Consider the following 23,233-nt stretch of genomic DNA (forward strand, 5'->3'; position numbering starts at 1 on the left):
CAGAAAAAAGGAGGTCATTGTCCCTCTGTACTCATTCCTCATTATACCCATTATAGAGTACAACACCCCATTTGGTATGCACCTCACAAGACATCTGCAACAGCTGAAAAGGCTGCAGATATACCTCACTAAAAGAATCACAGGCCTAAAGCAGATGCTCTATGCTGACCATATAAAAAAACTCCAGCTATAGTCTGTGGCATTTTGTCTACTCAGAGGAGATCTCTGCTTAACATACAAGGCCATGTGAAACCCTGAGCGGTTGGACATGCTCCACTTAAAGAAATCCCAATCCCTGAGAGGCACACACTCCAGGGATCTTAACCTTGTCATCACAATGAACAAAACATGCTGGAGGGATAGGTTCCTGACCCAGAGATTCCCCATACTCTGGAACAGACTGCCCATACATGTCAAGCAGAGTGCCTCATTGGCCCTCTTCAAAAGGAACCCTGACGATTGGAAGGAAATAAGAAATTCACCCCAGGGATCACATCAGTCACCCTGCTAGACAGGGATCCAGGGAAGCAAATATTGTGGGAAGAAATATCCAGGGAATTGTTATGGCTAGGCTTGTATATGCCCTAGGGCTGATAGCCTAGTACCACCTTATGAACCTATTAATTTATAAACCATGAGTAGGGAATTTGGTTGGACTGTCAATGTTTCCAGTATGTCTAAGTATGCACTGTGGGTCTCTTGGGACATAGAGGTTAACCTATATCTTGATAGGATATGGTATGGGACTTTGTCAGTGGTGATTTGCTCATGGAGAAACTGCAGCTCATCATCCTGTTTAACCAACCTAGAGGTATGCTTCCTGTTTATGTAAATCAGACTACTCCACCTTTAGTGTCCATCTGTGTAATTGATGGTCTAAAAGTGTGAAAGACACTGAAACCTTGCACTGCCAGAGTGCTCTCTGTGGCTTTAAAAATGTCTTGGTAACAGTACAGACATCTATATTCTCCAGGGTGAGGACATCTTGAAGTGTATGGGTTTTATTGCTTAAGCTCTTGGCATCGAGCGGTAACACCTTAAGGTTTTTTTGGGTTGTATTTGCTATGTTGGTAGGTTTGCCAATTTGGCATTGCCTAAAAAAGGCTCTATGGAGGAGGAGGATAAAGTTTTAGCCAATATTAGGAAGCCTTGGGTGACAGGTACAGACCATTCTTGGCAAAGCAATGTGGTCTGTTAACCATGTCCTCCTATGCTGCAAACATTGTATCCCCTAGAATGACATTGGAAATTAATCTAATTATTAAAGTCAGTCATCTTTTGTTCTTATTGTGACATCATCCTTCATGAAGGTAATATGCCTCTCAATGCAAGGTACATACCAGCCTGAGATACATGTTTTGAGAGATCAATAATGTCTCTTCACATATAGTCTAGGGAAGTATGTCTCAGGTCATTTATAATCACATGGACTATGACAGAATCATACTGGTATCTTAAGTGTGATGACTTGAGTATGTGCATATCTTGACAGAGCCTGGCTCTACATAAGCAAATAATCATTATCTTCTACTTGTTCTATCTGTAGACTGGGGCAACTTGGGTCATACAATGGATTTCTGTATGACTAGAGTCCAGGATAGTCTGTTTGCTTTATTTGACTTCATGGGTGTTGGTGCACATGATGTGTTAGATAATGCTTTTGAGCTTGTTGAGGATAAGCAATGCAGTTTTTATGTTAAGGAGGTCTTTTTTATTTTTAAACACTTTTATTGAATTATCTCTTGTGACATAGGCACATTTATATTTATAAAAAGTAATCAAACTGTATTAACAAGTTAAAATTAACAAGCATTATACTTCACATATATTGCTATATATCATATAATCTAAGCAGCATTGCAAATTATTCAATTCCTGCCCCCTTTTTAAACAAGAAACATGTTTAGCAAACCATCACTATGACATAAGCAATCATACATTTATATAAATGATAAACAAACCACACCAACATAATCCTAGTTGCAAGAATTTTACTTCACAAAAAATACTGACACACTCCCAGTTGCAAACATTATATATAACATCACTTATAATAGACCCAATAATTTTCAGTCAAAAAACATTACACAGCTCATTTAAGTACTGCCTAGTTTTAAACCTCATTCATGCCCTGTATGTATTGTTCCCAAAATTCTTATTTTTTTCCTATGTAGTTTGCTCCTACCTTTTTCTAAAGATCTCAATTGTACTTGTTTTATCTCTGTTACTATATTCACTATTTCTAGTATAGTTGGTTTAGATTTTGACTTCCATTTGAAGATGCATTTAAGTGTCTCAGCATAACTTGGTCTAAGTATATTGTGAGCACTATGTGTGGTGGATATAGTGTGTGTGTGTGTGTGTGTGTGTGTGTGTGTGTGTGTGTGTGTGTGTGTGTGTGTGTGCACGTTTGTGTGTCTATGTGCTCTTGACAACCTCGTTCGCATGTGAGATTTTTCTCTCCAGTGAAATTGCATATTTAAATCTCTCATATACTGCTTCTGTTTCTTTAAAAATTAAGTGGTTGTCTATGAACAAAAGACAACTGCTACATTGTCTCATGGTTCCCCTTTCTATCAAGCTGGCTAATGGAGATGTTTGGAAATTGCCTATCTATATTGTACAGCTCTGTAATTTTCAAGGTAGTGAAAGGAGCATACAGGGATTAATATAAGGTTCCCTAAGGATGCTGTATAGGGTTAGTGATTAGTCTAGGTTATATAATTTTGAGTTATAGTGCTAGTGCTGCTCAGTGTGGAAATTAGTTTCTTTAAGCTTGTCCACACCCAGACTAGCTGATCTGCACTTGTTAAGTTACACGGTATAGCTCAGAGATTAGTCATATAGGAAAAATTTGCCTTACAGGTGTTGCTTCTGTACAGAGCACTACTAAGCACTACTGCACAGTGAACAGCTCTGAGTAAATGCACCAAATTTTATACCAGCAATGAAAAGCAGGAAACTGACTACTGAGCCACCTGGCCAATAAAACAACTACACCTTGAGTCTTTTAGTGTGTTTCCAAACTCAGATAGACCAGGCAAGCCCCTCCTGCCATGAGATGAGTAATCCCAGTCTACCAAACATAAAAACACAAGTGCAGTTGTACCACAAACGACTGATGCCACTGGTTAGAGAATCCTTGCAAAAGGCTGTTTCAAGGTAACCAGTCTAATAGCATTAACATTGAGAGAAAAAAAAAACACTTTTTGTTCAGTAAAAAATGAGTAAAATGCACAGATAAAGCAAGGAATTAGCAGGGATTACATAAATTAAATTAAACAAGTGTGATTTATCAAATAAAGAGAGTTTTTTTTATGGGTCATTTCTGGTCATCTTTGTGGTGTGTTAATCTTTTCCTTGTCTTCATAATAATTCTGTCATGCTGTGTACAATAAAGGTTTTCCAATGGGGACCAAGTAAGGATAGGATGGTGGAACACTAATTAAGACATAAGTAGGGTATCAGTGTGTTAATAACATGTAGCCAACATTCCACACATATTTTATAATAAGAAAATAAGGTTTGAAATGCGTCTGGATTGGAACATTTGACAATCTGCAAAAGCATTCTGCAGGGCAGAGCATTGTTTGAGCAGACTACACAGGAACTCGTACTTCACACTGTAAAACTCACACATTTGAAAGGACAATAACAAAAATTTGAAGCTGGGAAGAATGTATGCATCAAGTTTCATCACAGCACTGAGAATTGTAACATCCCATAAGGTTTACATTACATCCTCTAACCTATTAAACATATAAGAATAACTGTCTCTTTATAGTGCTTTTACCCTGGAGGGAATTCAATAAAGCCTACACAGAGCGATTCTCCCTGTAGGCATAGTGACATGGCTCCAACACAGAACTTGGCCACCAAGTGATCCAGTAAAGAGGTCGGAGGGGCATGCACAAGTGTGCGGACACGCTAGTGTCCACAAAATGCAAATCACCTCATAAGTTGGTGAAATCCATGCAAATGAGTTTGATTTCTGATACAGTAAGCAGGAAGGCACTGTGTAGGTGCCGTGGTGGTGTAAGAAATGTACGTAGATAGAAATCCTGTACTGGACTGTAAATTTTAAATAGGGGCCGCACAAACATGCCATTATGGCAAAAATAAATAAATAAATAATTAAAAAGTGTAAAAAAATGAAAATTAGACATTTTCAAAACTATTGCATTATAGTACCCAGCATGCAGAGTCATAAAATGGTAGGTTTCATTGGTTGCTAAGGAGGCAGGCCCTGGAATAGTGAAGTATCTAGGGTATACTCAGTTAGGTGTATGTAAATGAGCTAGAGTTATTGAATAACAAAAAGGACCACTGTGTCCATAGGTACAACCTGTGGTAGGGCTAGAACCATGTACATAGTAGTAGACAAGGTAGCTGACATCAAAAGAGGGTGTATCATTATATGTTCAAGCAGACTGGAGCGTAGCGGCACCTGTTTGCACTCAGCTAAGCACAGCTAAGCAGGAGGGTGTTTCTGATGCTGCTAAGCTCTGCTTAGCCCTGTGGCACATGTTTTAGCTGGTTAAAGAAAACAAATCATGCCCGTGCACAGGGGAGGATCCAAACTGCTGAGCATTGTTTACACTAGTGCCGTGAGTTTGAGTGGCATGCCACACTGCTTAGTAGTGAAAGAAATCGGGAAAAAAAGAAAAAAAAAGAAAATAGCCTGGGAAAGCCAATCAGGTAAAAATGACTGATAAGCCCTGTTCGACAGACACTGGCCCATTCAAACCCTGAATACTATACCTATCAGGTGGAATGCAGCATAATGAGCCAAACATGCAGGCTGCATCTGCAGAACACCACTATAAAGTATGCATAAACCCTACAATCTAATTTTCCCACATACTCTGCACCATTGGAGCACACATTTGGGAATTGTAACTGAAGGAATGTTAGGGGCTGCTGCTGCTTAGCTACATCTGTATGCACTTGAGGCTGAGGTCAGTAATGATGCTGATAGGCCCAGACTGAGAAGGAGAAGAGTGTTCAGGCCCATGGTAACCTTCCTGGAGCTACATGAGCTGGAGATTGTAGAGAGAGAGTTACAGGGTGGAGAGGGACATACTGCAAGAACTCACTGAGCTCTGTCACCCTCAACTTAGAGCCAATGCCAACAGAGAGCAACCCATCCCAGTGGAAACAAAGGTATGTGTAGCCCTTAGAATATTAGCTACTGGTACTTTTCAAAGACTAACTGGGGACATAATGGGAGTCTCACAGGCATCTGTATCCAGGGTACTCAACCAGTTCCTGGATGCCATGCAAGCACATGCCAGAGAGCACATTTATTTACCCCACCCCCCTGAGGAGATAGTCAGCAATATGCATCTCTTCCACTGTGTAGCACACTACTCTGAGATACTGGGTGCTATAGACTGCACTCACATGAACATCAAAGCACCGCCTGGTGAAGAGGATAGGGTCTACATCAACTGCAAGGGGTATCATTCCATCTACTGGCAGGATGTGTGCAATGCCCAGGGCATTATCATGAATGCGTATGCTGGGAAACCTGGCAGTTATCATGACTCCCACATCTGGCATGCCTCACAGCTGTACCAGACGTTTGCCAGGGGGGACATCCCATACGGCCATCTACTGGGAGATGCTGGCTATGCACTGGAACCATGGACGATGACACCCATTAGAAATGCACATACATATACTGAAGAATGTCATAATGAGGCACAAGCACAAACTAGGAACATCATAGAGTATGTGTTTGGGCTGCTCAAGTCAGGGTTCCATTGCCTCAGTATATCTGGTGGCGTCCTGCAGTACTCTCCAGCCATATGTGCACACATTTTCACAGTATGTGCCATGCTACACAATATGATTATGTGGCAACAGCTGCAGCATGAACATCACAGGGAAGGAACACACAGTTCCCCACCAGTGCTAAAGTCCCCACAGCCACAGGGGGATTCAGAGGAGGAACCCCCTGAGCCTGTCCCTGTAGACAGATATAGGCATGCCCAGTATGCCCTGACCTTGGCAAAGAGGCAATGCATAGCACATGCACTGACAACCTTGGGTCCTAGGAACTGACACCTCACTCCGACTCACATACATAGAAAAAGGATGCCAGCCACACCACACAACCTGTACCTTACCATGTATTGGCTGTGTACTACATGTATCAGATGGAGACAGCCCTGAAGCACTGTTATCTCAACTGCTGCAGGCACAATGTAAGTCAATCTTCTGTACAATAAAATGAATGGGGTAGTAGACTGTGGTAGTATATGTATGGACCTGCCACATGTATGTAAGGGAATAGAGTAGGCTACCAGGATAGCTTCAGAAAACTGACAGCTGTGTGGGACAGCAGGAACTCTCTGTCCAATAATGACTGACCCATAATATGCAGTATGCCCCAAGCCAGCAAAACCCACTGCACTATGCCAGGAATTACAAACAGTGGGGTCACAGGACAGATGCTTGACTGTCAGTGTGCTAGAGTCCCCTACCCCCAATACACTTGTGTTCCCATACAACTGCAGTAACAGTATGTTTACAAGGTAATAGCAGACCACACAGTCCCTGGGCTGTCCTAACCAACCGGCAACATGTACCATTTCCCCAATATGCAGGGATCAATGTGTTATGTATGTCTGTGCTTGATAGTGTCAGGATGTGAACTGCACTATCTAGTGGCTGATGTGGCTTAGTGGGCTAGCTGCATTACCATGGTTGATGGGGTATATGGTTTGAGACTGGCTGTGCTTACAGTTTTGCATGTGAGCTACACCTATGGTAGGAGTTATACAGAATGTCCATATGTCAGTATCTCTTACTGCAATACAGCTGGACAAACACAGAGACAATGGAGGGACAGGAGGCCACAGATGTGGACAGCACACAACTCTGAGTAACTTAGATGGTGGCTAGTACAATAGCATGTTGTAACAAATCAGTGTAGTACCAGGATATATAGGCTGTCACGTAACTGTGTCAGTACTTACAAGTCAGTGGGCACTCTCCATAACTTACAAATGTACAGAGTATTGCAGAATGTCCACATTTATACCTCATATATCTGTGCTGTTTATCATAATGTTGCAGTTTTCTGGCAACTATTGGCAGCTCAATAAAGGTTGCTGTGAGGAAATGACAGACAGCTGAGATTCAGACTTTATGCCCATCAGAAAATGCATGCTAGTACAAAAATATTCTACCAACTGTCTGTGTTTGTAAGGGTAATATAAAATCTTGTCCCCATGTTTGGGCCTGTGTCCCACTGTTATATATGACCCTGTCCAGATTTTTGGCTGTAAGAGGTTGAGAGGCATGGACAACATGTAGCCTATTAATAACAGTACAAAAAAAACTGTCTAAGGACCAGAGCAGATGTATGGAGCACTATGCTGGACAACCTGCAAAACAGGGGCAGTCAGAGGTGTGAAGACTATAACCCTGTGCATGATGTTACATCTCTTACCCCAGTCACAGTATACCTACAAATACATAGAGCAGCAACTGTGGGCAAAGCCAGGACCTGGAGCAGGGCAGGACAAAGGCCCACATATAAGGGCAAGAAGGAACTACTGGCCAGACAAATGTAGAAAGTGCAGAATACAACAGTTTGTGCAGTAGCATGGGTTCCATGCGGTGTATGGAGTCGGTAACCCAAATGTCTGTCAGTGGTTCCTCACATCAGTCTATAATGATCTGCCACTGACGTACCAAGAAATCACAGCACTATGTAAAATGTAATGGACATATTATGCAAAACTCTATTCAGTCCAATACACTCTGTACACACCCTAAATATGGGTCAGATATTATGGACAGCACACAGCTACGAAATCCCTCAGACATTCTATCAGGGAGGTGCTGGACTGTTTAATCAGGTTCAGCAAACAATGGGCTGTAGCACACAAAATCCTGGACAGGAGTACAGGTAGGTCTGGGCTGTAGTCCCATTGTAAGTATTGATGGTCATACTGGGCATGGTCCTACACTTAGCTAATTTCAGTCCACGTCTGAACCCACATCTGACTATAGAACTGTGATGCCCATATATCTCTGTGCCTACAGTCAGTTATGTATACCTTTACTGTCTCTCCCTATCCCCATCAGACATGACTACCCTTATTTAGCTGTATGTGGCACATATAAGATATATCTGTATCTGTTGAGTTTAATATAAATGCATATATATATATATATATATATATATATATATATATATATATATATATATATATATATTTATAGGTAACACACACACACATATATATATATATATATATATATATATATATATATATATATACATACATATACCTTATATAGAGAGGCAGACAGTGGGGGAGAGAGACTGAGAGAGAGACAAGGAAAGGCATAGAGTGTTGTACTGCTGCAGCCACTCGTATACCAACTGTATCCAGTGGTGTGTGCAAATAGTACAGTTAGCTCTAGTGTGTAATAGTAGGTAGGTAATGATTCTCATCTCACATCAGCCTCCTTGTGTGTGTGTGTGCTGTATATACTCCACATACAGCAGAATACACACTCCCAACAGGCCTATGTCAGTTCAATGGTCACTCATTTTATGGCTCTGTGACTAGTGTCCTCCACAACAGTGGCCTCCCTGTCAGCAACTACTGATGTCATCCACTCCAACAGCATTGGCAGACACTATTAAAATGCATAAGCTCTGTGGCACATGTGATAACTACGTAGCATTAAAGTGTATCCAGCTAGATAGCTAGTGGTTCTAATCCCAGCAATGGCAACTTAGTGAGTGTGTGTGCCTGTTTGTAAGTATATCCCCTTGTTGCTGCGTGTATTCCTTGCCTATGTGTGTGCAATGGCAATACATATTAAAGCCTGTGCCTACCTGTGAACCCCACATTGGCCTACTTTACATGGCTTGGTGATGTAATCCACCTTAGATGCACAGATACACACTCTCCAGACACATAAGCTCTGTGGTGCATGTAATAAGTACATAGCACTACAGTGTATACAGCTAGATAGGTGGTGGTTCTCATCTCCAAAACAGCAACTCAATACTTGTGTGTAAGTATATTCTCCTGTAGCTGTGTGTGCAATGCCAATACACTTTAAGGCCTGTTCTACCCTGGTAATCCCATCATTGCATTACGTTACAAGGCCTACTGGTGTCATCCACTTTATGTGCACAGTTAGACACTATTCAGGTACATAAGCTCCATGGTGCATGCAATAAGTATGTAGCATTATAGTGCATACAACTAGATAGGTAGAGGATCTAATCTCAGAACTGCCAACTGTGTGCGCGCGTGTGTGTGTGTGTGTGTGTGTGTGTGTGTGTGTGTGTGTGTGTGAGTGTGTGTGTGTGTTTGCGAGGCGCATATCCCCTGTAGCACTGTGGCTGCCTTGTGTGTGTCTGTAATGGCTATACCATTTTGGGGGCCTGTTATTCCCCCCATTTGGGTTATTTTACAGGACATGCTGGTGTCATCCACCTTAGATGTACACTTAGACACTCTCCACACATGTAAGCTCTGTGGCACATGTGATGTGTACATTGCCCTATAGTACATACAACTAGATAGGTAAGAGTTCTAATTTCAAAACCGGAAACTCTGTGAGTGTATGTGTATACATGTCACCTTGCAGCACTGTGGCTGTCTTCCCTGTGTTTGTGTGCAACCATCCTACCTTCTTAAAAACCTATGCAAATGTGCTAACCCCACCCAGTGGCAACTTTAAAGCACTTGCAGATGTCATCCATCTGAATAGTAGTGGCCAACACTACATACTGTATAAGCTCCATGGTACATGTGATATGTATGTAGTGCTATAGTATTGACAACTAGACAGGTAGGAGTTCCACTCTCAACAAGGGCAGGTCCTAAAGGACCAATCACAATACTGGAGAAATGCCAGGCACCTAGCATTACTGCAGCACAAGTTAAAGCTGCATTGTCCAAGGCCAAGAATACAGCTTCCGTGGGATACAACAATATCCCTGGATGTGTTCTACATGAACTACAAAGTGAACTGGCACCACATCTGTGTGCCCTGTTCAATCACAGCCTCACCTCAGGCTTTGTCCCTACCAAATGGTGCACTGCTACAGTTATCCCTCTCCATAAAGGGGGGAGCAAGTACAGACCCTGGGAATTATCGCTCCATTAGCCTGATGAGTCTGATATGTTAGGCTATGGAGTGCATCATCATGGACCTAATTAACAAGGATATAGGGAATCTCCAAACTCTATGTCCCATGCAACTTGGTTTTGTGAAAGGTAGATCATGCCTGCTTAACCTGGTTGACTTCTTTGAGTCAGTCACCAGAGCTGTGGATGAGGAGAAGGCAGCTCATACAGCCTACCTCAATCTGGCCAAGGCCTTTGTTACTATTCCCCACACAGGAATTATCGATAAACTCACTAAACTAAGCATCAGCCCCTATATCAATGGTGGGTTGCAAATTGGCTCACGGATAGAACCCACAGTGTGAATGTAGTGGACTCCAAGTCAGACTGCCAACCAGTCATGAGTGGAGTCCCACAGGGATCAGTGTTGGGTCCTCTCCTGTTTGGCATCTACCTTTCAGAAGTCCAGGCCAACACAGAGGGACACTGGCTGACCAAGTTCACAGATGACTGCAAGCTGGGAGCCATTATTGACTCCCCAAATGATGTAGACATCCTATAGAATGTCCTCACTGAGACCAATGACTGGTGTTGAAACCATGGCCTTAAGCTTAATACCAAAAAATTCATCATCATCCCTTTTGGGAAAACTCAGTTCCCACTAATTACCACATTGATGGGAGTCCACTGAACACTGAAGGTGTTGTAAGAGATCTGGGGACACAGGTTGACAGCAACCTTTCCTTCGACCACCACATTGCCACTGTGGTCAGAAAGTCCTTATATGTGGCACATCTCATTACCAAGGGTTTTGCATCCAGGAAGAAAGAGGTCATCATCTCTCTCTCTCTACTCTTCCCTCATTAGGCCAATCATTGAGTATAATGCCCCATTTGGCATGTCTCTTACTAGACACATGCAACAGCTGGAAAGGGCACAAACATACCTCACAAAGAGGATCCTAGTCCTTAAACACATGTTGTACATGGACAGACTCAAAAAACTCCAGCTATTCTCTGTCTCATATCGTCTACTAAGAGGCAATCTCTGCTTGACTTACAAAGCCATGTCTGACCCAGCACTGTTAGAAATGCTACATCTAAAGAAATCCCAATCCCTCCGCATCACATGCTCCAGAGACCTCAACGTCATTACCACAATCAACAGAACATGCTGAAGGTACAGGTTCATAACCCAGGGACTGACCATGCTCTGGAATAGATTTCCCATACATGTCAAGCAGAGCCCCTCACTGGCCCTCTTCAAGAGAAATCTTAATGAGTGGATGGGAAATAGAAAGTTCATCCTAGGGATCACTCCAGTGGCTCTACTTGATAGAGGCACTGGGAACTAACGTAAGGTGTCACAATGCCAGGGCACTTCTATGAGCTAGGCTTGTAAAGGCTCCAGGGCCATTAGCCTAATACACACCTATGAACCTATATATTCACTTGCAGCAGTGTGACTGTGTTAGGGTCAACACCTGTCCAACCATGCATGTAGCAGTCCATGTTTGGCCAGGTGTGTCCTCTGAAAACAATTAAAACATTACATAGGTCCCAAGAGTGTAGAATAACAAACATTTCCTACATAGGTTCATAGGTTCATACTAGGCTATCTGCCCTGGGGCATTTATAAGCCAAGCCCGGTTGAGTATACTGTGCCCTTTTTAAAGTTTAGTTTACTGTGCATCTGTCTAATAGTGACACGGAAGTAATCCCCGGGACAAACCTACGATCCCCCATCCACTCATCAAGATTCTTCTTGAAGAGAGTCAGTGAGGGGCTCTGCCTAACATGAATTGGAATTCTATTCCAGAGCGAACGGAGCCTCTGGGTTATGAATCTGTCCCTCCAGCATGTTCTATTTATTTCTGTGCTGAGGTTCAAGTCCCTCGAGCGCGTGGCTCTAAGGAATTTAGATTTACTGAGGTGGAGCACGTCCATTAATTCTGGTTTGGACATAGCTTTATATGTCAGGCATAGATCGCCTCGAAGTAGGCGGTATGCAACTGAGTAGAGCTGGAGTTTTTTTAACCGAGCAGCATATGGCATCTGTTTGAGTCCCTTGATCCTCCTGGTGAGGTAGTTGGGGTCTTCCTAATTGCTGCAGGTGTCGGGTAAGGTACATCCCAAAGGGGGCATTGTATTCTATGATGGGCCTGATGAGGGATGAATAAAGGGGCACGATTACCTCTCTTGATCTAGATGTGAATCCTTTCATGATGAGGTGGGCTATGTAGAAGGTCTTTCTAACCACTTTGGCAATGTGGTTGTCAAAGGAGAGATTTCTATCAACTTGGGTCCCCAGATCCCTAATTACTTTCTCTGTACTTAATGGGTTACCACCTATGTGGTAATTTGTGGGCACATTGTTTTTGCCAAAGGGTATGACTATACACTTTTTGGCATTTAGCTTTAGACCATGGCTCTGGCACCAGTTATCCGTCTCTGCAAGACCTTTTTGAAGGATGTTTGTGTTAGCTGGAGAGTCGATTATGGCACCCAGTTTGCAGTCATCTGTGAACTTGGTGAGCCGTAGTCCTCCCACTTTGGCCTGTACCTCAGAAAAGTAAATACCGAACAAGAAAGGTCCCAGGACAGAACCTTTTGGGATGCCACTTGTGACCGGTTTCGAGTCTGACATGGCTCCAGCAACTCTGACTCTGTGGGTTCTGTCTTTGAGCCAGTTTGCGGTCCATCTTGTGGCACAGGGGTTTATATTTAGGCTGGATAGCTTATCTATGATGCCCGAGTGGGGTATTGTGTCAAATGCCTTTGCGAGGTCCAGATAGGCTGTGTGGACTACCTTCCCTTCATCTATGGCCTTGGTGACTGTTTCGAAGAAGTTGACCAGGTTCAAAAGGCAGGATCTGCCCTTGACAAAGCCAAATTGGGTAGGATCTAGTGTCTGTAGGTCCCCAATGTCTTTGTTTATGAGTTCCATGATGATCCTCTCCATAGCCTTGCAGACTAGGCTAGTCAGGCTTATGGGGCGATAGTTTCCAGGGTCCGCAGAGGTGTCACCTTTGTGGAGTGGGACCACTGTTGCTGTACACCATTCTTTGGGCACATATCCTGTAGTGAGGCTGAGATTGTACAGCAGTTTTACTTGAGGGATTAGTTCTTCTTGGAGTTCATGTAGGACGCAACCCGGGACGCCATCTGGTCCCATGGAAGCAGTGTTTTTTGCTTTGGAGAGGGCGGCCTTCACCTGAACATCAGAGATGTTTGGGAGGCTGCACTCTGCTGGGATAGATACTTGCTCTTTTGGGGGGGAGGGGGTGGAGAAGTTTGCACTTAACCTGTCTGCCAGGATATTGGCGATGTCTGTGGGTTCAGTGTATTTTTTTGTCTCTTAGAATCAACTCAGAACAAGTCCGGGAGTTGCATCCCAGGTTCCTAACATAACTGAAAAAAGCCTTATGATTGTCTTTAGTGTCCTGTGTAATTTTTCTCTCGAAGCTGGCCTTGGAGGATTTTATGAGGGATCGTAATTTTTTGCTAGTACTGATCAGAGATGCCTTCCCTTTTAGGTATTTTGCTCTTTCGTGTAGTAGCTTCCTCCTTCTGTTGTACAGTTTATTTATGGCTGGGGTCCACCAGACTGGACGCCTGCCTTTGGATGATTGGGTCTTGATTTTGTTTGGGATAGCATGATCCATGCATTCCTGGAGATGTCCATAGAATGTGTTTATATAGGATTCTGCAGTTTGGGCCGTAGTTTCCACTGGCCCTGGGGCCTTGAAGGATTCCACTTCAGTTTTGAGAAGTGTTAAGTTTGCTTTTGAGAAGTTTTTCACTGTGGTTTTCTGGGCTGGGGGTGGGGTCGGGATGTATATATCCAGTGAGATTAATTTATGGTCTGATCTTACCAATGAGGGATATACTTCTGGTATGGAGCATAGAGTCCCCATGTTGGTAATGATCAGGTCTAGTATGTTTTCTCCTCTTGTGGGAGTGGTGACTAGTTGTTCCATAGCATTTGAGTTTATAAATTCCAGGAACCTTTGGGCTAAGGTGCTGGGGCTTGAGTAATGCTCCCAGTCTATGTTTGGGTAGTTGAAGTCACCCAATATAATGGTGTTCAGAGAGATCTTCATGTTCTCCAATGTTTTCAGGAAAGCCGAGTGGGATTCCTGACTTTGAGAGGGTGGTCTGTAGGATGCTATAAACTGAAAAGCTGTCTTGCCCACTGTCAGTTGCACATGGATGGTCTCCGATACTTCATGCAATGCCACTAACCTGGAGGTGTGGATATCCTTGATAAATATGGAAACTCCCCCTCCTTTTATGGTTCGGTCCAGGTTTTGGGGCCGAAAAGCATGATATGAGGTATAACCTAGTAGTGCTGGGGTGATCTCTGGAGCCTTGAACCAGGTTTCTGTCACTGCACAGATATCGATGTCCTCCATACTGAGGAGAGCTTCGAGTGCATGCATCTTGAGGTTAAGACTTCTGGCGTTTAGCAGCATTACCCTTAGTTCCTTGTTCCTTGTGTTGTCTATGGAGGTGGGTTTGACTTTTAAGCCTTACCTAAAAAAGGCACTATGGGGGTGGCAAGAGCCTTTGCTAATATCCAAAAGCCCAGGGGTGACAGGTGCAAGCCGTCCCTAGCGAAGCAACGTGGCTTATCGAGCATGTCATCCCAGGCTGACAGACACTGGATCCCCTTTGAATGACACCAAAATTTTAGCTAATTCTTAAAATCGATCATTTTGTCTTCATACTGTGGCATCATTTAGGTGAGGGTAAGATGCTGCTCAAGGTCAGGGTCATACTGGCCTGGGCTACATGATCAGAGAGCTCCTCTATGTCTCTTTTCATGTAGTCGAGGGAGGTACGTCTCAGGTCATTCACGCCAGCATGTACAATGACTGAGTCATATTTGTATTTGCTTTGGAGTGACTTGAGGGCTTGCGTTATGTGGCGGATCCTAGTGCCTGACAGGCAGCTCACTGTGACCTTCTCTTTATTCAGCCTGGTGAGCGGGACATCAGTGTGTCTGACAATAGAGTCACCTATTACAAGAGTATCAGGTGTCCTTAATGATTGTGACTGCTTGGCACACTGACTTTGTGGGCTATGTGTTGTACGTGTTTTGTTTTGGGGTAGCGTTTGCTTGGATATCTGCTTTGGAGGTCTCTGTTGCTTAGGTAGATTTTTATTTAGAGCCTCTGAGTATGTTTTTGTGTTTTTATGTGTTTGGTTCGCTGTTGTGGTGGGACTATGTGATACTGGAATTGTGTTGTGTGAGGTTACCTTCTCCTCCTGACTGGTTACACCAGTTTTGAGATGAGAGAGGTCAGCCTCCAGTTTGGCTATATGGTTGCATCTCTCACATATATTTGAACCTGTTTGGAGGAGGAGAGGGTTGTCCGTGTACATGAGACAGTTGTAACATTGCCTCAAAGTTCCCAGATTCACCAGCTGGACTGGAGAGGAAACCAGTGACTGACCTTTGGACATGCTAGAGTAATATAGGGAACTGAATTAAAATGGACCAATAGGGGACAAGGTAATCGTAGAGAGTATAAGAGTAAGTAGTGCTTATGGTTTATAAGTGCTAACTTGTAAAATTACTTATTTGGACCAGTGAGGGGCCTTAGAATGAGAATATGGTGTTTAATTTGAGAGATAGAGCAGTTCTAAGGGAAAAAGTGAAGAGCAGACTTTGTGGAGCCAGGAATAGTTTAAACCCAATTAGGCGGCACTGCCCAATGTTGCGCTATGCGCAAAAATGCGCAAAACCGTGCAAAAGAGGGTTTTAAGAGAGTGAGATCAAGGAGTTAGGAATGGACCCAAAATGGCCAATAAAACTACAGTTTCAAGGCAGTAACCACTCTCACAGGGGCAGGCAGGCTGCTCAATGTTTATCACTGCCACTGATGAACACAGAGACTTCCCTTTAGCCCAAGCAAACAATGGCCTCCAAGAAAGTTACAAACAGTTCAGAACAGCAAATCTGTAACTGAACTTTTTTAAATCTCAGAAAAGTGGGAAAAAAGCAAGATTTTTTTGTTTTTTGTTTTTTTTTAAGGAAAGCAGAGGTTTACAGGTATCAACAAGTTAGAACAGTGCAGTAAATGGCCCTACACTTGAGTGCTAGGCCAGAGACAGATAAAATGCAAGTTTTAAGAAAAAAAACGATTTTAAAAATAAGTGCAGACAGGAAATTTAGTAATCAGCTCTAGGTTGTGTTCTAAATACAGTTACCAACACAGAAATCAAGTTTAACAAGCCAGAAAATGCTCAAAAGTAGGCGGCAATGCAGAAAAACTTAACAAATAATCTGAAGCAAAATACTTAAAATCTCAAAAGTGGCTCCTTTCTTCTCTCAGCGTTTTCTCCTCTTGTTGGGTGCTTCACCAACAGCCAACAAGTCCAAAAAGATGCCAAAATCACGAGGCAATCGGGTTTTAAGAGAGGGAGATCAATAAGTTAGGAATTGACCCAAAATGGCCAATAATACTACAGTTTCAAGGCAGTAACCACTTCCACAGGGGCAGGCAGGCTGATCAATGTTTAACACTGCCACTGATGAACACAGAGACTTCCCTTTAGCCCAAGCAAACAATGGCCTCCAAGAAACTTACAAACAGTTCAGAACAGCAAATCTGTAACTGAACTTTTTTAAATCTCAGAAAAGTGGGAAAAAAGCTAGTTTTTTTTGTTTTTGTTTTTTTAAGGAAAGCAGAGGTTCACAAGTATCAACAAGTTAGAACAGTGCAGTAAATGACCCCACACTTGAGTGCTAGGCCAGAGACAGATAAAATGCAAGTTTTAAGAAAAAAAACGATTTTAAAAATAAGTGCAGGCAGGAAATTCAGTAATCAGCTCTAGGTAGTGTTCTAAATACAGTTACCAACACAGAAATCAAGTTTAACAAGCCAGAAAATGCTCAAAAGTAGGCGGCAATGCAGAAAAAACTTAACAAATAATCTGAAGCAAAATACTTAAAATCTCAAAAGTGGCTCCTTTCTTCTCTCAGCATTTTCTCCTCTTGGTGGGTGCTTCACCAACAGCCAACAAGTCCAAAAAGATGCCAAAACCACGAGGCAATCGGGTTTTAAGAGAGGGAGATCAAGGAGTTAGGAATTGACCCAAAATGGCCAATAAAACTACAGTTTCAAGGCAGTAACCACTCCCACAGGGGCAGGCAGGCTGCTCAATGTTTATCACTGCCACTGATGAACACAGAGACTTCCCTTTAGCCCAAGCAAACAATGGCCTCCAAGAAACTTACAAACAGTTCAGAACAGAAAATCTGTAACTGAACTTTTTTAAATATCAGAAAAGTGGGAAAAAAGCAAGATTTTTTTGTTTTTTTTGTTTTTGTTAAGGAAAGCAGAGGTTCACAAGTATCAACAAGTTAGAACAGTGCAGTAAATGACCCCACACTTGAGTGCTAGGCCTGGATGTATACATGTGTGTAATAGTTGCATAAAGCAGTCATTTTAAATCAGAGCACTTTAATGTTCTGAGACATAGCATAATGTAGGGAAATGCTACAAAAATAAGTTGTCATATTGGCAGACCAAGAGAAGTCCTGTCCTTTGCACTTGCCATGGGTATGGTTTGTGCTGCCAGCTCTCATTATACTACATGATGTGTCCCACATTGAGCATTTATTAAGGTGGTATCCCTACTCTATGTTGCCTATGCGTGCAATATGTATACATTGTGAGGCCCTGTGAGTAAACGCTGTTCCTAAATAACCCACATGTATCTAGGCATCATTGCTAACTGCCACCACCTACATTTGTAGGTACTAACTAAGGCTGTGGTGACTGCAAGTTGTGTGCTGTCACTGACCCACCAAATGATGTTGACACACTGCAACAGGGACTTAAATCAGGTACAGACTGGTGCCAAGGTCCTGGCCTCAAGATAAAGACAGAAAACAGTACTAGCATACCATATAGCAAGGACACAGCTCCACTGTTTGCCACATCATTACCAACCCCATAAACACACAACTTGTACTGAAAGAGCTGGGTACTCAGTCTGATAACAATGCCGCATTCAGGCATCATGTAGTGGCAGTGGTCAGAAAGGCTTTGTACATGTTTCAACTTATAGGTAAAAGGAATGCATCTAAAAAAAAGTGGACATTACCTCTGTATAGTCCTCAGTCAGTAGAACAATAATTTACTAAAATGGCCCATCTGATTTTTATCTATCCAGGCATTTGCACCAAATAGAAAGGTCATGATAATACCCACAAAGGTAATCCATGGCCTCTAACACCTGTCCCATACAGACAGCCTCTAATCAGTAGTGCACCACTCAGTATCAAACAGGTTGGCCAGAGGTGGGCTGTGGCATGCCTACCAGGCAATGTTGGACCCTGGCCTTCAATAGCTGCCCCATATATGTGAGTCTAATTCTTTGCACATTAGCAGCACAACATGCCTGAATCTGACATGTGCCATCAACAAAACCTGCCAGAGAGACAGGTTTGTCTCTCAGAGGATGCCCTGTCTCAGGAATGCAGTTTCCATATGTGTCAAACATAATACCATGCAGACCCACATCAAGTGTAACCATGATGAGTGGATGGGATACCACAGATCTGTCTCAGGGATCCCACCGGTGTCCCTGAATGACAGGGGCAACAGGTGCTGATTGATGATTCTGTTTGGGATAAACTAATGGCTAGGCTTGTAAGGGCCTCAGGGCCAATACCCTAGCAACATTCTATGATCCTAGGATCCTATGATACCGGAATCCTGCAAAGCAAACCCCAAGCCCACATTGGTGACATCCACTACAGACAATCTTCTCCCCTTCTTCACATATGTCTGCAACATTAAATGAAGCATTCAGATCTGCTCAGTAGTGGTGGTCAAGGGCACTGGATATACAAGCTCTGTAGGTATAGCATACGTGCTGCCCATCAGATTCAGTGTAGTCTGCACTTCCTGTCACCCCGTCAGTACATCAGGACATCCCCAGTACCTGCCCCCTTCCCCTTATATGCAGGGAACAGGTCACCACTGCCACCTCAAAGTCATGGTATACAGCCACCATGGGAGACTCTCACATCAAAGGATGCATCCTACATGACCCCACGCATGATCTTACAGCACCACAAGGCACTGTATTCCACCAGGCCTCACTACCACCTTTATCCCAGCCAAGTGAAAAAAACCCACTGTCACCCCTTTACATTAAGATGGCGTGTCCAACAATCTGGCATGTTATAGACCCATCAGTCTAACAGACTGGTTTGCAAGGCCATGGCATAATTTATAGTGAACCTTATTAACAAGGACATTGGTGACCTCCACACACTCCATCACACACTGTTAGGCTTTGTCAAGGCAGGAATCATGACTGTTGCAGTTGGTTGACCTCTTTGACATAGTCACCAAAGCCATGGATGGGGGCTGACAGTGCACACTGCCTACCTAGACGCTCCCACCTAGGCATCAGTCCATATGTCGCCAGATGGGTAGCACACTGGCACACTGACAGGACCCACATGCTCCATATAGGGGAATACCCCTAAGCTGTAGACCCATAACTAGCGGGAGTAACCTGGTAATTGTTTATCTGATGTACTTTTCTGAGGTGCAGGGCACAGCCAATGGGTTATGGCTGACCATGTTTGCAGACAACTGCATGCTGGGAGCTGTCACCGGATTCCCGACTGATGTGTACGTTTGCCAAGAGGGTCTCATGCAGATATGTGACTAGTGCCAAAAACAAGGCCTTAGGTTGTATATCACAACATGCAGCATCATCCTCTTTGGGGAGAATGATGTCTCCATATATTATCACAGTACTGACAACATCCTAAGCATGCAATCATTCAAAAGAGTTATGGGCACACTGGTTAATGGCATGACATTTGCCCACTACGTTGCTTCCATTGTAAGAAGAACTGTCTATATCATGACATGCAGCATCATCCCATTTGGGGAGAGTAACATCCCTATATATTATCACAGTACTAACAACAGCCTAAGTATGCAATCAGTCTAAAGGGTTATGTGCACACAGGCTGATGACATGACATTTGCCCACCATGTTGCTTCCACTGTAAGGAGAACCTTCTACATGGCCCACTTCATACATAATGGTATGCCAGCCAGTGACATGGGGGACACAAAATCCCTGCATTCCCCCTTAATAAGGACCATTATTGAGTATAATGCTCCTGTGGTCATTTACCTGGCAAAGCACATGCAGCAGCTGTGGAAAACACAGAGATTCCCCAGCAGGGAATACCAGGGCCTCACACAGCTACTGTACACAGACTAGCCCATCATTCTACCCAATTTCATACAGACTCCTCAGAGGTTACGTCTGTCTGACATACAAGTCAATCACAGACACCACCTTGATGGCACTGTTGCACAACTTCAAGTCAGGCTCCACTCTATTAACCCATACACACACCCTCAACCTGGTGTCACATTAACAGGACTTTTTGGCAGGCCAGATGTGTGTTCCACACACTCACCCAGATGTGGAATGGACACCCTGTCCACATCAGCCAGAGTAGCTATTTAGACCTTTTCAAGTGAGACCTGGATAACTGGATGATTAACAGGACATACACACTTGGGACACTACCTGTGTCCCTGTTGGACTGGGGCATCAAGTGCTGACTTGCATACACATGGGCTAAACTCTGGGCTAGGCTTGTGAGAGATTCAGGGTGAATAGCCTAGTAACCTTGTATGATACTAGGTATAACAGTTATGACCCTGTGTGCTGTGATGGACTGTGTTGCTATGTGTCCACTCCCATCAGAGCCATCTACTGTGGTGTGTCCCCTGTGGGCAACATACCATTACCATGTCATAGATCCACCATCCAACAAATAGGTGAGTGGTACTACAGGTGCATGGGGACAGTCCAGCAACATCTGTGCAATGCAATTACAGACAGCACTACAAATGTTTTGTAGAGTATCCTACTTGTGGATGTACAACATCCGCATTACACAGATGTGTACAAAATGTGTACATGTGCTTGATATATGTGGACCCTCTGCCAGACAAATGTGGATGATTGGAAAACAGTTGGATAATATGTAATGGTTGTTTCCAGACTGTGGGGAATCTGGCTGTCACACACCAGACACCTCAGAAAAAAGCTATAGTACTTTAATATCTGTTACTATATGTATTCCCTCACATTATACCCTCAATATGTACACTCAGTTGCTGAGGTGTTTGTAGGGAAAGACTTTGACACATGCCCCTGTCACTTGACCATTCCCCTCTATACCTTTATGTATGGGTGTTGTGTAGATTTTCTGTTCTAGGTGTTTTGGAGTTATGGTAGGTCTGTAACAGGTAGCTGAACATACTGATACATTTGTTGTAGGCTGCAGATGCTGCATTCTAGTCAGGAGTCATAATGGGGATTGTGAACACATTGTGGGACAGCAAGCTGTATATGTGAGTGAGGGTGCATTGTCAGCTCTGTTGTCACAGCATAGCCAAAGTTGAGGGTATCCTTATCAGTCCAGGTGAGGCATGTGTCTCTGGTACATATGTTATATAATAGTGCCATCCAGAGAGTTGTAGGTGACATTTAGGACACCTATACATATTTGTGAAGTGTGTCCCAACCTACAGGTCTTTGAGGTGCTAATATGGATGGCAGTGACTGCAGTAGCAGAGAAGATTTCTGCTTAACATTGCATGGCTCAGTCATTTAATTGTTCTGACTACCATGTACTTGACATGCAACACACTGGAATGGAAGCCAGGACTGTAGGTAGAAAAATGTTAAGCATGTTAGGAATGTAACAGATTGAGCTACAGAGTCAATACTATAGCAGGTGTATTTGCAAGACATACATATGCACATGCATACAGTCTGTTACACAGGATTGACACGAACGTGTGTGATTGGATGTGTATGACATATGAAACTGAACTGTCTGTCATGATTTCATAATCTCATTGTGTACTGACTTGACAGTATGTCAGCACACAGCATAGGTTGCGTGACACATTTGCCAAATCTAGGTGGCACAACTGTGGACATTCCAAAACAGCATGCAGTTGTCATCTCTACCTGATATCTTAGGCCTCACGTACATCCACCATTTATTTGTCTGTGTATGGTTTAGCAGCTGTATCACAATCCCAAGTATGTTGTCATTTTCCCCATTATATGGACAAGTAGTGTGTCACTGGAAATAAGGACATGTTTACGGAAACACCTGTTACTCCTCAGTGCTAAGTGGCCTAGTGGACACTGTGCTGTAGTTGACAGGGTCCTATGTTTGAAACTTGGCAGGGCTGTATATTTTTCTGCTGTGCATCACTGATAATCAGGATAAGTTTATGGAAAGACCAGTTAGTCTTCAAAGCTGTGTAGCCTAATATGCTAATGCACTATGCTGTAGGGAATAGAGTCCGGGGTTTAAAACTTGGCCTGGGCTGAATATTTTTCCACTGTGCATCACTAATAAACAGTATAAGTTTATGGAAACACTTGCTAGTCTTCAAAGCAGAAAGGCCTAGTTGGCTAATGGACTATGTTGTAATTGGCAGGGTCCCAGGTTTGAGACTTGTCAGGGTGATAACTTTGCTGATGTGCAGAACAGTGTCAGAAAGACAGTTGGTGATTAAAGTAGCTTTAAGTGGGTTTGTGTGATGTGGCACAGTGCTTTGTCCTGTTTAAACCCATGCTATTGCCAAAAAAAGAAAAGAAAAAAGGGGTGATAAGGAAGTAGTGAAATGGGGTCGAGCAGGGGGAAATATAATATTAAAGACAGGTAGGGATGTGCAGGACAGAACTAGGAAAGGACCATAGCTCTCCATTTCTTGTACAGGAACAACTGTCTATGTTGTGGACAATTTGGAATTTGGAGCCTCACATCCCAGAGGGAGGGGTGTGGGTGAAATAACTTTATTAATTAATTGCTGTGATGATTGATTGATGGCAGTGTAGGTGTGGGTAAAATGGAGAGCTATGGATGGGGTGATATGATTTTCTGGGACAGATGCCTTTTTTTAAGAAGAAAGAGAATGTTGGGGAGTGGATATAGGTATGTGTGGGGAGGTAAGTTGGGTCGGGAGGTAGCATTTGCAAACAGACAAGACAGACAAGACAGCAGACAGGGCAGTGTATGACACATGGGGGGTAAACACC

Source organism: Protopterus annectens, chromosome 2.part0, assembly GCF_019279795.1.
Source record: "Protopterus annectens isolate FY-2018-M chromosome 2.part0, PAN1.0, whole genome shotgun sequence".
In the NCBI taxonomy this organism is placed as follows: Eukaryota; Metazoa; Chordata; order Ceratodontiformes; family Protopteridae; genus Protopterus; species Protopterus annectens.